Source organism: Callospermophilus lateralis, unplaced genomic scaffold (genome assembly GCF_048772815.1).
Source record: "Callospermophilus lateralis isolate mCalLat2 unplaced genomic scaffold, mCalLat2.hap1 Scaffold_143, whole genome shotgun sequence".
NCBI classification, from domain to species: domain Eukaryota; kingdom Metazoa; phylum Chordata; class Mammalia; order Rodentia; family Sciuridae; genus Callospermophilus; species Callospermophilus lateralis.
The window spans coordinates 700,271-714,912 of NW_027512573.1; the positions used below are offsets into that span (position 1 = coordinate 700,271).

The window sequence follows — 14,642 nt, forward strand, 5'->3', positions numbered from 1 at the left end:
GTTAGGGGCAAGGAGACCCTACATGCCAAATGAGCAATGCACACACTTTAACCTGGAACCTTCAGTGAGGGGGCCTCCTAGCTCCTAGAGAATATTGGGGCATGGAAGGAAATCTTTATGGCCCCAAACTGAACCCCTCCCCTTTGTTGAAAGCTAGGCCCCTTTTGGCATCCCTTTTTACATCGACCCCTCCAACAGGTATCCTCATCCCCAGGAGCTTGTCTTTCCTTCAAGATCTCCTCACTGAGACCCACATACCTCTTCCTCCACGAAATGGGATTCCACCCAGACACCTCAAGTTATAACCCTCACCTGGAGGATCCTCATGCTGCATCCGCCCCTGCACACACGGTAAAGACACAAGAGGTATCCCCTTACCTCCAGCCCCACAACCCCAAAACTCACAGGCCACACCTCCAGCCCTAAAGAGGAAGATGCCCACCCTGGGTGAGTCCGCCTCTTATGTGGTGATTCCCGTTGCCAAACAGTCCCCCAACCCAAGGCGACTTCACCCTCCCTGAGAGGCTCCCAGCACATACCTCTTTTGGCTTGGGTCCTTTAGTGGATGGCTCTGAGCTTTAGTGGCACAGGCTCCTGCATTCGAGCTGCAACAGTATTGACTCCTGCACTCCTGCCGCTCCTGTGGTCTGGAGGCGGTGGCGGTGGGTCCTGCGTTGTAGACACCGGGACTGTGGCGGCATTGGCTCCTGAGCTTGGCGGCGGTGGCAGTGGCGCTCCGGCGTCCTGAAATCGTGGCACCTGTGGCTTTGGCTCACACTTGTTGGGTAGGAGAAGCTCCTCAGATCCTGCATCTCCTGTGCTCTGGAGGCTGCAGTGGCTCCTGCGCTCCAGCGGTTCCCGGTGCTGTGGTGGTAACAGCAGTGCAGGCTACTGCGTTCTGGAGGCAGCGAGGAAGAAGTTGCCTCCAACACTCTGGATGCAACAATGCCACGTTGGCTCCTGAGCTCTGACGGCTGCAGGGGCCTACGACGCTATTGGTAAAGAGCAAGTGCTCTACCCTCACTTCCGTTTTCCCCTCAGGGGGCGTGGTGGCAGGAGCAATTCCTAAATTTGAACCAATAGGGTTGCTACTTTTTCCACACCCTTATTAGCATTAATGTGAACCAATAGAGTTGACCCAAGAGGTATATATACCGCTAGCAGAGCGCTCTCAACTGGAGAGAGAGGTGATGGGGGATGTTTCTAGGTAGTTTTCCTCTTTGGAATTCAGAAGCCAGGAGCCCTGTGGAAGAAAATAGGTGGTGAGCTTCTGCAGTCCGCTGGAACTCTGGTGGGCAGAGTCTCCTATTAAGATCAGCTTGGATGCAGAGGCCTGCCACTTCCTTGAAATCCACCCGCCAAGACAAGCAGAAAACTCAACTTTTCTTACCCTGAGGTATGTGTGCTTCTTCATATAAATCAATATAAGTGAGGTTATATTTTCTTTTCCTATAATTTCACAATCTCTTTTCTTGTATGTGTGTGCATTCACGTGTGCATATATTTATACAAACTCATATATGGCTTTTTTTTTTTACACATATGAACTCTTTCTTTACATACCATTCAGAAACCGTATTACTTAGCAGCATAACTGGGATATCTTTCTATATCAATACGTATGGATCTACTGTAAACATTTTTAAACTTCTAAAAAATATATCATAAGAATGAAAGAGTGTAGAAATCACCCCCTACCTTGTAATCTTAGTCCCCAAACCACCACTGGCTTTTTATGCCTCAATTAGTATTTCCCATTTTTAAACTTTACACAAATGGGAATCCTGCAGGATGTTATTTTTGTGACTGCTCTCATATTCAACATTACATGTGTACATGTCATTTATTAGTTTGGTTTTTCTCATTCAAACTGATATCACATTATTTTGTGAATGCATACAGAATGTACATGTCTCTTTTAGAAGATATTAGAGTTGTATTCAGACTGAAAATATTATGAAATGGTTTCTGGGAACATTCTTGGACTTGTCTTTTTGAGAACATACTTACATATTTCTGTTGGGTCTACACCTATAAATGGAATTTATGGGTAGTGGAGTATCTATATATTTAATTTTAGTATATATTGCCAGAAAGGTTTTTAGAATAATCATAACAATTTATGCTCTTATAGTAGTGAATTACTAGATAGTTTTAAAGGCCTACAGATTTCCTTTATATAGAGATCATAATTGATTTCATGTTGATTTTTGTCCACTTTTATTAGTATAAATAGCTTTCCAGTAAAAATATTTAGATGTGTATAGACTTTTGTTTATTCATGTAAGAGTGTCTATAAGTATATTATTGAGATAAAATGTGTAAAGATTGAAAAAATACTTTAAAAGTTTACTTAGAGAAAGTTTTTTTTTCCAAAACAAAATTAGATAATAACAATTTATAAAAGATGAATAAAATTACTTTATAAAAACTATAATCATTTAAAATTATAGCCCTGATATAGAAAAGAACATATGTCACTAAATAGGAAAGGTGATGTTTCAAACAGAAAAATTGAAATTAAGTTGAGTATTTAAAGCACAGGGAAGATGACTCTGGTTAGAAGAGCCTATGAAGTTCCTGATGTTGAAGAGAAGGCAGCTACTATGCCCCTAAGCTGGGGTGGGAATGCCAGAGTCTAAGGGTAGAGGAATCAGGTAGAAGGTAGAATATCTAAGCAGGTACAGGAGCCAGAGAAAAATGTAACCTCTGCCTAAGACATCACCTGAGGCAGCAAGAGGGTGACTGTTTTTCTCTCTCACACCAATGCCTCCTCCTGGAAGTGCTGGAAACAGTTTAATAAGGCAGCGTGGAAAACAGTCTTTATAGGTTAACCTCCTTAAGACAGCAGCAAAGCAGCAGAAGGTCAAGAATGGATCAATGGATGAACTACAGAATATGTGATAAGATAACAGAAAATCAGGGGAGATGAGAGGAACAGTAAAAGTGGCTGGAATTGTTGTTAACTATAATGCATATAAGGTTAAATTGGTTTTCATGTTATTTTACAGGCTGGAATAAATTACATGGGTATGACATAGTTACATGAAAAAAACTGAAGCCTATATAAAAAAGAAAACCATGTAAATTTTCTAAAGGATGATTCATGGTGCATAAAGCAACAGAAAAAGTCTAAATAATTGTCAGTCTAAATTGAAAAACATTGTATAAAATATTATAACAGAATTAAGGGACACATAGCAAAGACAGAAATTTACTGCTACATATATGAAAAAGTGTGAATACTCATAGTTTATACAGGTAGACTTATAAATAAATAGAAATGGGCAAGAATATTAACATATACTTCATAAAAGATAACAAAAACAGAAGACATAGATAATATGATGTCCAAATTTCTAATGATCAAACTAATCCAAACTCTAAAATATTCTATGACCTGACCACAGTTTGTGAAAAATAGTGTAAGCTACAGAGATCAATGGACTAATGTTAAGTCATTGAACATATATATATTTTTTTTTCTAAAGACAGAGGGAGAGAGAGAGAGAGAGAGAGAGAGAGAGAGAGAGAGAGAGAGAGAAAGAGAATTTTTTAATATTTATTTTTTAGTTTTCAGCAGACACAACATCTTTGTTTGTATGTGGGGTAGAGGATCGAACCCAGGCCGCATGCATGCCAGGTGAGCGCGCTGCCGCTTGAGCCACATCCCCAGCCCCTGAATACATTTTTTGAGAAATACTTGGTGATAAAGGTAGTGTTCTTGATATTGTAAAATGCAGACTTTAGGATTCAAATTATTTTGAGTTCAGATTTTGTTATGAAATAAAGCAGCCTATAGATACAACTGAATAGAACAGAGTAGAATTGAATAAAATAGAATACTATAAGGAATACAGTGATATTTTTAAAAGTTAAACAAAAAGATCCCTTGTAGATCGTGGAATTAGAACAACTTTATTTAATTGTAATTTTCTTCATTTTTCCAATATTCTACAATGAAGCTTTATAATAAAAAATAGTAACACACATCAATTAAGTGATAGTATGAGATGGAGGGGCACAAAGAATTCCAGAAGGGTTACTTGCAAAGAAGGAGAGATTTACACACATAGGCTGAATGGAAAAGAGCCAGTGGAGAAGAGCAACTTGAAGATTAAAGGGATGAAGGGGACAGTCTTTGAGGAGACAAATTGTGCTTTTGAGCAATGAAGATTTAGATAGGATGGTACAAGAAAAATCCCTGTGTCAGTAGGAGAAACAAACCTTGAAGGAGTTCACACTCTGACCTTGATTTTCACTGTTTTTCAGCAGTATCTGATGATAGTGATCAATGAATGGTGGGTTGACAGAGAATCTTAGACGTTCTGGACAGTTACTGAAGAGAAAGAGAGGGAGTGACTTGCTGAGGACAGGAAGGGTTGATGAGTTTTCCTAAGATATTAGATCACAGATCTTAGATTTGTTTCCCTCACTTATGTGGGATTTTTCATAAAGAATACCAAATTTTAGGAATTGAGGCACTGAAAGTTTTGGAATAGTCTTTCCTTGAAATCTAGCAAAGAGGACACAATTTAAAAGATGAAAAATTAGGAAGTTGAAGATTTAGAGGAACTGAAGACTGCTGGAATGTAGGCTGGGGAGAAAAGTGGTGAGTCTTGAGATGCTTGGAAACAAGGGAATCAGATCAACGCAAGTAGATTATGGTAGTGGAGATAAATAGAAATGGGAATATTTTCTCTAACTTCACTGACCACCCACAGCCTCTTAAACTAACTTTGGGCATTCACCTTAGTCTGCCTTGCATTTTTTTTAACTTTCAAATTTAATTACATCAAACATAAATAAATAGGACAAATAGCAACAGGGCTGTGACATGCAGCCTGGATTCAAGTTCTGCAAGTTGTGCTGTGTTCCACAAGGGCCTCTCCTGCCCTTTGCTCCAAGAATGGAAAGGGTTCAAAAAGCTCACTGGGACCTCCTTCCAGCACCTTTTTCTGGGGTAGGAGATTCTGCAATGAGGCTCACCCGCTCTTCAGTAGCGCCTCTGATTTGTTAACAATGTCCTCCAGCCATTAGCAAAAAGCAGAAAACCTCTGCCCCTAGGAGCCCACTGCTGCCCAGACTCCCTAAAGGGTAGGACTCTTCTCCTCAAGCCAGACTTTTTTATACCAATTTCCTGTCCAAGCCCTTTTTAGCAAAGGTCAGACAATTGCACACATGAGACAGATACCTGGGCTCTTACCAATAGACCACCTCCCTTGCTCCTATCCATAGCCCAACTGGGATTTCTGGATGAATGTTCTTAATCTGACCTGACTCTAACCCACCTTTTAGTCCTTTCAGGATCACCTTAGGAGCTAAGTCTTAGCTCAAGGCTTGGGAGCCCCTTAGGATGAATGAGAGATTTGATTATTACTGATGTTGGCATCCTTCTCTGAAGCCTTGATTTCACTATGTGCACTGCCTGCACTGGTTAGAAACATCTTGTCCAGTCACTTGAGTGACTCCAGCAGGTAGTTCTGGAAGGCGGTGAGGGCAGCACAGATGGCAGGCCCTCCAAAGCCATGGGTGATGAGGCTAAAGTGTGTCAGGCAACTTTGCACTCCAGGCTCCTGGATGAGTGCTGGGTGGCTGTTGTCCAATGGGGAGCGATCCTGAGACACCAAGTCAGCAAACCACTAGCAGATCTGCTTGGAGGCCAGCAGCATGCTCTGTGGCTGTGCAGTTCCCTGGGGTCAGCGTGCAGTCAGCACAGGTACTCAGCGGCTGCTTTGGCTGGGAACTCAATCTCACAGAAGTAGCCAAAGTCTTGATCCAGGTGCACAGCCTCTCCCTCCACCAGTGAGGTCAGCAGTGTCACATTGGCAGCCTTCCTACAGCCTGCTGGCAGGTTGAGCCAATCTTCTCTAGCCTTTCCTGTAGACACGATCTGACCCCCATTCTTTGACTTGACTCTGTGGAGGACGCCCCTCAGGAGGTAGGCGTTGAGGCACTCAGGAGGTTAGAGTCACCACTGTACTTCCCCCATGGTCACCTTATACTTGGATGTTGAGCTGAGCAATGAAAGCCATCCAGACAGGGAGCAGAAGACCTCACTGGGGCTGGTGATGCTGCCAACCAGGCTGTCTTTGGCCAATGAGAGGGCCGCAGAAAGGCTGCTGGCTTTGGAGGGGGTGGGGATTTTCTTTATCACAGACTGGTCCAGAAGGTTCATTCCTGGCTCATCCATGGCCTGCAGATCTTCCAGGCCACAATGCAGTGCTAGCCCAGGAAGATGGAGCGGTGCCTCAGCTAGGCCATACATACAATTGGCCAGACTGTGCGTACCATCAGCGAGGCTGTGCAGTAGCTGGGGCACTGCAACGGTGTAGTCATGGTGCAAGCCGAGACTCAGAGTGCTTGTGGGCAGCGCCAGAAAGCCTGTGGAGGTTGTGGCTGCGCCAGGGGCGTCAGGCCGCTGTATGGGTTCCCAGCTGTTAGACCAGGATACAAGAAAAGACCACTGACTCCAATTAAAATCAAATTAAAGCAAGCTTATTATTTCGACTGGCCGGGCTGCCTCTCCCTCCCAAAATGGTGGGAACAAGACAACAACCCCAGCTTTCCTGAAGCCCAGCTTTATAGCCCAGAAAGTTACACAAAGAGGGGTACAGATAATAGAACTCTGACAAGCATCTCACTAATGGTAGTTTACATTTTTTGCTGGCCCCAACATCAGAATTTATGAGGACCATTAGAGCCTCAGAGAGGGTCGTTGTCTGGCCAGGGAAGGCCAATATATATGAGGTGTCACTAAGTTTCAGAGAGGACTGCTATCTGGTCAGAGAGCCAGGCATGGGTGAGTTCAAGGCACGGGCAGGCATTCCAAGCAGGTTCAGAATTTGCAGTAATTTATAGTAAAGCTGAAGTTATCTTTTCATGGCTTTGTGACAAGATGGCTCCCAATTTTAAGAAAAGATCAGGTTGGGTCTATCACGGCCAGGTGGGGAAAGGCGGCAGAGGCATTGGGCGCCTGGTCCTAGGGCAGTGGTGGATGCCAGGCGCCCTAGGGCAGTGGTGGCTGAAGTAGGGCAGCTGGAAGTAGGGAGCAGCTGCGGCTGCTGGCCTGTGGTAGAACGGTGGCACAGGTCCTTAGGCTGCCTGGGACACAGACGACAGATGGGCCCCACCAGCCGCTGCGCACCATCAGGGCGCTCCATGACGGAGTAAGTGTGCACCAGCATGAGGCAGGTAGTGCGGGGTGTGAGACATGGTGGCGGCAGAGCTCTCACCCAATGGTGAGTGCTGCAGGAAGAGGGGTGGGAAGCGGACACAGCTGGCTAGGGTGAGGGCGCCTCACCTGGGTACCACCCAGCCCTGAGCCCAGCCTGCGTAAAGTCCTCACCTGTGAGTACCCTGAAGCTGGTCCAAGGAAGCGGAAAGGACCTGCTGCTGATGGCACTTGGAAAAGTCTGTCAACGGGTACCCAGCGCCTGCCCCACTCCCTCTGAGAGCAGCCTGCTCCTTGCATTCCAGGTATAGTGGGCTGCCTTGCATTTCAGTGAGTATGTGTGTGAGCATGTACATGTGTTTTACCATGTTCAACTTCTGAATGTGGCTGTTCATCACTGAGGCTCCTACAGAGCACTTTATACTTGGCAGTCTTTTAGTTACTGTTGTTGGAAGAGTGAAGTCAACCAAATGTGTTAATTTTTGGAAACAAGGTAAGTGCTTTTGTTAAATTTAGAACTACTCTTTTGAATATTATGCAGTCAAAAGTATTAAATAAGTTGGGAAAAGTGCCTGTCAACAACATTTTTGGTGCTCCTTGGGGAGGAGACAGTTGGAAGTGTTATTGGAACCATATCAAGCTCAGGGCATCAAATTTAATTGTGCTTAAAGAAACCTCATTTTCCTGAGCTTCATATGAATGGTGAAAAAGCCCTGCTTCATAAGTAGGCACAGTTTGCTTTGGATTGATGTTTTCAGAAATAACAGTTAACCATGGGAACTCTTTGCTCAGGCAGAATCTACTCAAGATGGTGGCAGAGAAGTTTCTGATCCTCCCTAAAACTTGCTGTCAGAGAGTGAAATTTGCTTGGTACTCTATTTCCAGTATTTACTCTTGGTAATTCAAGGCCTTTCTTGGAATATTCTATAACTTAAATATAAACTCATAAGATTCTAAGTTCTTACTTTATGGGAGGAATAAATATGGAGAATATACACTAATTGTTGTGAGGAGTAGAGGAAAAGAGGGAAAAAAAGACAATTTTTGTTTTTGATAACCTTAATTGTGGTTTTACATTTGCACATGTGAATACACACTCACATAGTCTCAGTCACTTACTTATGCATTGCTTACCTAATCTTATTCTTTGTAGTTGTCTGTTCACATCCTATCTCTGATCTTTAATTTTTAGTGTTTTCAAGGCTCCATTTTATATATTCATGAATCTAGTAGACCCCATCCCAGTGAACACTCTTACTTATCATCAATTGCCCCAAATTGGCTTTCTCAAATTTAAACACATTTACCATTTTATTTTTCAATGATGAATTTTATTGAATTACTCCTAGTGATTATTGATGCAAGCTCATTCAGAATATGAATAATAAATGTATTACTCTTTAGAAATAAGTAATAGATCAAATAAGTAATAAATATTAAATAAGATCAAAATAAGTAATAGATCAAAAATCCCTTTAGTTTAGTATTTTCCTGGTAAAATTTAAAACAGTTCTAAATAAATTAGCTCTTTCAAACTCAAATTATTTAACTCTATGTTTAAGACAATTATTGGAATCATTTCTGTTCCCTTGGGTGCAGTTGTGCATTTTAGAGTGAGCTGGTCTGCAGATTGTAGTCATCTATGTTGATCTTTCTGTAATGATAATGAACCAACTATGTCCAGAGAATGTGGGCTCCTCTAGCCAGGTGTTTCAGGTCTATGTACCTTGGGCTTCCCAGAAGCTGACCAGAACCTGGGTTCACAGCATAGCTCAGCACTAAGCATCCCCAGGGCCTGGGCCAGACACTCAGGCTTTCTTTGCCTCAGTATCCTGTCTGTTGTGACAAGCGCTGCTCCTACTGTTGTGTGCTGGTTACAGGAGGCTGAGAGCCTGGGACTCCAAGTTCAGTACACTAGGACTGAGTACAGGTTATGCTGCTCTGTATTCTGTCACTAAGGAGAAGCCCTCATGACCTGGGTAGGCACTACTCAAGAGCAGAGATTCTGGGGGTGCTCATGGGGCCTTCCTTCCAGCCCCAGGATCTCCCAACCAAAGCAAGGCTTTGGTGATGGGGTTATTTCTTCAGTGATATTCCACACCTTCTCCTTCCTTGGGGCCCAGTGTCTCTGAGGTGTTCTGGGTCCAGTGGACTGGGCTCTGGGGGCCAGCCAAGGCAGGCAGGGTCTCCCACTTCAGTCCGCTTCCTGTTCAGCAGTCTGGCCAGACCCCTCAATGTGTGGCTCCTGCTGCAACCTAGGTAGCTGAGGAAAGCTGGTAAGTGGTCTTGCTCCTCAAGGAGACCTCACTGATAGCTATCCCAAGGTCTGTTGGAGCCTCAGCCTCCAAGTGCAGGGTGGAGTCCCTGCCTGTTCACCCTGGGGGGAGTCTGGTAGGGTGTGCTGGAGCCCCATCACCTCCTGGCAAGAGAACCCTGCAGATAGCAGGCCTCTGTGTGCTGAGGAACTTCCCCACCTGCAGAGCTCATGGCTCAGAAAATGAACGTGCCTGAAGACACTAAACACTCTTTCAGGCCCTGAGGAACTGAGAGGGAAGAGATTTGCCTATGGCTACCCAGCTAGGCAGGACTGGGGCATGCCAACCCTGAACTACAGGATCCTGCACCCTCTCTGAGGCTGGGCCCAAGCTCCCTGAGCCCTGTGTTCAGGATCTGGCTCCTAGGTCCTGCCAACTCTGGAGCCCATGTGGTCCCAGGCCCTTCCTTCTGATGTGGTCCCTGCTCCTCCACCAGTGGGTGCCTGCCCTTCTTCCCCACACTCCCTGCAGGAAGGGGTTCCTGTGGTACCCCTTCCCCTGAACATACTTAGCTCACTGGCAGCCATCTGCCCCGAGACAAATGGGGACATGCTGCACTCACAGTTGGTAGCTTCCTTGGAACCCTACCCCCAACCCCAGAGATGTCATATGTCAGTGTCATGAAAAGACATGAGGCTGGAGGGTTGGGAAGTGGCATCTGCCAATCACTTTCTGAGTAGACCAGGGTGGGTGCATCTACTGCACCAGAGGGCATGCTGGGGCTCTACCATGATCAAAGCCAGGGGTAGTGCATGTGAGGGTATAGTCACTGGTCCTCATCTGGGGGACACATCCAGCAGAGGCACCCAGATCATAAGTGTTGCTGGCCCAAGGGGCCAGAGTTGATCCTGGCACTTTGTCTCTGCCCACCTAGTGCCAGCTGACCAGCCCACATTACTTCCTCCAGGACACTATCAGAAACACACCTTGGCCCCTGGTTCTGACCTGGTAATGTTCCACACCAGAGGGAAACAAGTTCAGTAAGTGCATGCGGGGATAGCAAGCCCACTCCTGGGAACTGGGCATTGTATCCCCATTCTAACAGGAGAAAATGAGGCTCTGAAAGATTTTCAGAGTCTTATTCAGTCTTACAGCTCTCCAGTAGCAGGGGTCAGATCCTGCTCTGGTCTTCCAGTGTGTGACACCTGGTTCAGGCACAGTGCCCAAGGCAGCCTGTCTCTGAGCCAAGCCAGGGCTACTCTGCATCTCATGGCCTACCCACCCCCATGCTACCCTGTCTCTGGGCCCAGCCCCTCCTTTCCTCCTGCTCTGTGATGTACTCCTGCCCTGCCCTCCTCCCTGCCCTGAAGATGCTGTTTGTTTGCCTTGATTCCCACAGAGCGGCAAATGCCACCTGCCTGCACAACTGTCTCTCCTCAGCACTTCCCCGTCCCTTTGTGTCCCCTCTCTTGACCACCACGTAATGTGTCATGGAGACCTCATTATATGCCAAGTGGATCCCCTAAGCCTTTCATGTCTATGCCTCAGAATCAAGATCAGCAAGTTAATAATGGGCCCTTATCACATTGTTCCCTGTTGGCATTGAAAGAGAATTACTAGGAGATGGGACAGGGCAGTAGTAGGAGGAGACAGTGTGTTCCTAGGGACTTGGGGTGAATGAATCTCTATGAGTCCCTGGAGCTTCTACATTTTTGCAGAAGGCCCCAGCCTCAGTTTTCCCAGCTGGTGTTTTCCTCTGACAACAGTGCCTTGACTTTCCACTGAGAAATCCTTTCTCCATAGGTGGGTTGAGGCTGGCTCTGCCCCTGGCTCTGGCTACCCTGAGCCACAGTGACATGCTCAGGGAAAGGCCTGTGACAGTCTGGGCCAGCCAAGGTGCACCACCTGGGGTTTCTCCTGGAGCCACTCAGCTAGAGCATCCCCATGCATGGAGTCACTAGATGCAGGAGTGAGGAAATCTGGGGCTGCTTCTGAGCCCCCACTGGGCAAGGCTGATGGAGATCCAGGAGGCAGCAAGGCTGTGCAGTGTTGATTCACCTTGGAGTCAACACATAGGACCCAGTTTTGCTTCAGGTGGTTTTTTTCACACGTGACCTGTAGTTCTGATCACACACAGGATGACTTGGTTTGTACACCTGCACACACTTGGTCTAGGATTCACCCACCTGAGAGCCTGTCAGGGGTCCCCAGGGAGGATGACAGCCTGGTCAAAGTCCAGGCTTGGAGCAGCATATGCTTGAGGATGGCTCCACTCCTCCCTCAGGGGTCTGCTGCCCATGCTGGGGGCCGTGGATAGGGGAAGCTGGCCAAAGCTGATAAGCAGTGAAGCTGTAGGAGTGTCCCCAGCACCCAGCAGACCAGACAGCCCAGTCCAGTGGTGCCATTGTTTGGACCTTGAGTGTTCCTGAGAGGTCCATGTGTTAGGCTTAGTATCCAGACCATGGCCCTGTCCTCTGGGCCCCGCAGGTGGTGGAACCTGTAGAAGGTGGGCCTAGTGGGCAGTCCTAGGTTGCTGGGATTGTGCTCTTCAGGAGAGAGTGAGCCCCTGGTCTCTTCTTATTTTCTTTCTGGCTGCAATGAGATGAGCAACTTCACTCCTGCCATGATGTGCTGTCCTGCCACAGGTCCAAAAGTAATGGGACCAGGTGACCATGAACTGAAACCTCTGGAAACATGAACATTCCCTCTTTTTAAGGCAATTTTCTCGGGTATTTTATTACAGTAACAGAAAGCTGGCTAACACAGGTGGGCTTAACCCCCACAGAACTGTGGCCCAGAGAAGGAGCTAGCAGGCCCTCCAGGCAGATGGGCTTTAACATGGTGACATCCAATAGGGCAGTTCTTATCTACCTGAAGTCTCAGGCAAGTTAACAAAAAAGCTCCACTCTCAGCCTTCCTGCTGGAAGATCAGGGCTGGGGTGCTGGCTGGGGTGAGGCAGGGTCAAGATGGGCTGGTACTCTTGCCACTCAGTATTAAACCAGGAAGTTGTCCAAAATATAGGTTGTGGGGGATGTGGGAAGGATGCCACTCAGAAGCAGACAGAAGAACTTCCCAGGCCGGAGAAGAGGGAAGTCCCTGATGGTAAATGGTGCACAGGTATGAAGGTTACCATGACAGATGCATGTCTGAGGAATAATGACTCTGTATTACTATATAGCAAGTTATACAAGAACAAATATTTATTATCACACAGTTTCTGGGGGACAGGAATCTGGAAGCAGAATGGTGGAGGACTCAGGTTATAGGTGTCATGAGGTGGCTTGCAGCCAAGAGGACGGCCAGGGCACCTTCCTCCCAAGTGTGGGGCTGGAGGACTACTTCCAAAATGATGTCTTTCCATGGCTAATAGTAGATAAGAGGACCCATTCACAGAGTGATTTCTAATGGGGCAGGGGACCTCCCTTAAATGCCAAAAGAAGGAGAAGGAGGCCAAGAGGAAGACTAAAAGGGGTAGAAACAGGAAGAAAGGGAGAGGTAGAGAAAGACAGGGAGAAGGAGAGAGAAAAGTGGAGAGAAAGGAAGAAAATGAGATGGAGAGAGAGCAAAGCAGAGAGGAAGAGGAAAGGTGGGGGGAGAGAGAGAGAGAAGTAGAAACAGGGAGAGAGTGGCAGGGGCAATAAAGAGGGGAGATATTAGATAGATAGATAGATTGATAGATAGATAGATAGAGACCACACCAACACAAGAGCCATAGTGTGTTCTGTAACCTAAACCTGGAGCCAGGGAGAGATCCATGGCTTCTGCCATCCCCTGTTTGTCACACAGACCCACCCTGTGCCATGCAGCAGGACAAGGACACCATCAGGAGGGCAAATTACTAGGCTATCTTGGAGGCCAGCTACCACAGGCTCCAGGAAAAATTAAGCACATAGATGGCCCGATGTTTTCAGTATCAAAAAGAGATTCATATTCCATTTCATTCCATGGCAGAGTTTGGGGATAAATAATGGGCACATAGAAAATACCCTCCTCCAAGTGAGGCAATTATTAAGTCCAGGAAAAACAAGAGGTTGTACAGAAATATAATTAAAACACGTTACTCAGCAGCAACCAGTGTATGCATGAAAACATCTTGGACACACTTAACCCTTATTCATGGGGATGGGAGGAAGCAGGATGAGTGTGCTGTGTGTGCACACACATGTGTGCATGTGTGCATCTGGGCTCCATGAGAGGACAAACTTTGACTCCCCAGAGCCGGATGTCGATGAGCAATTTCTAAATCTGAAAAGGAAAAGGCAGCAGCAACATTGCTATTCAGAAGTAAATACCAAAAGAACCATCCAGGAGGATGGGGAAAGCAGGGAGCCATGCAAGAGGGGCTGGGTTTCATCCCAAGCCCCTCAAAACTATCTGATCATCCAGACTGTGCACATTTATGACTTTGTTTAGGAAAAAAATGAAATTTAAATCACCAAAAACAAAACCAAAAGCACCCAAGCTGCTCCCCACACCTATCTCCCTGCAGCCTGGCAGAAGCCCAGGCAGCCGGGCCTCTTCCTGGGTCTGGGACCCCAGTGTCCTCCTTCCCCTCCTGAAGGTATCCTGGGACTTTCTGCTCTGTTCTGGCCCTCAGCTTGTGCATCTGGCCTGCCACCACCTCTGGTTGCCCTCTGCAGGGTCTCACCACCTGCCTGCACTGGCCTCTGGTGTCAGAGGCTGAGGGGCTTGGTCCCCTGGCTGGGTTGGGGCAGAGCAGACAGTATCATCCTTCCATGCTCCTTGCCCACCACCTGCCTTCCACTCACCTGCATGCCAGTGCAGCCACCTCTGCTGTCATTAGCATTGGCAAAACTCCACAAGTGGCCTGGCCAGAGGAGTGCAGTGGGCTTGGGCTGCTGATGGGGCAGGTGGGCCAGGCTGATGAGCCCCCACCTCACACAGGCTCCTGGTGGCACCCCAAGTTCCTCACCTCTCTGAGGGACCAGAGATTGAGCTGCTTTGGGCAAGAAAGGGGTGTCTGCTGCTGGGCACTGCACCTGGAGGGGAGGGTGCAGACACCCTCTCTTGCCCCCCAAAACTATCACAGCTTATTCTGGGGACACTGATCCTACCAGCCCACTGATGGGGAAAGAGGCAAAGAGAGGTGAAGTCATTTACCCCAGCACACAGGGCCGAAGCCTGAGTTGGAACCCAGGTGTTCCCACCAGGACAGAGAGCTCCAGGCAAAGCCCTTCAGGCCCTCATCTCA

General features: G+C 46.8%; 1 pseudogene; it reads right to left on the minus strand.

The window, feature by feature from the left end:
- Positions 1–558: 558 nt before the first annotated feature.
- LOC143387889 (transcription factor AP-2-epsilon-like) lies at positions 559–7,542 on the minus strand (annotated as a pseudogene).
- Between the last annotated feature and the right edge of the window lie 7,100 nt (positions 7,543–14,642).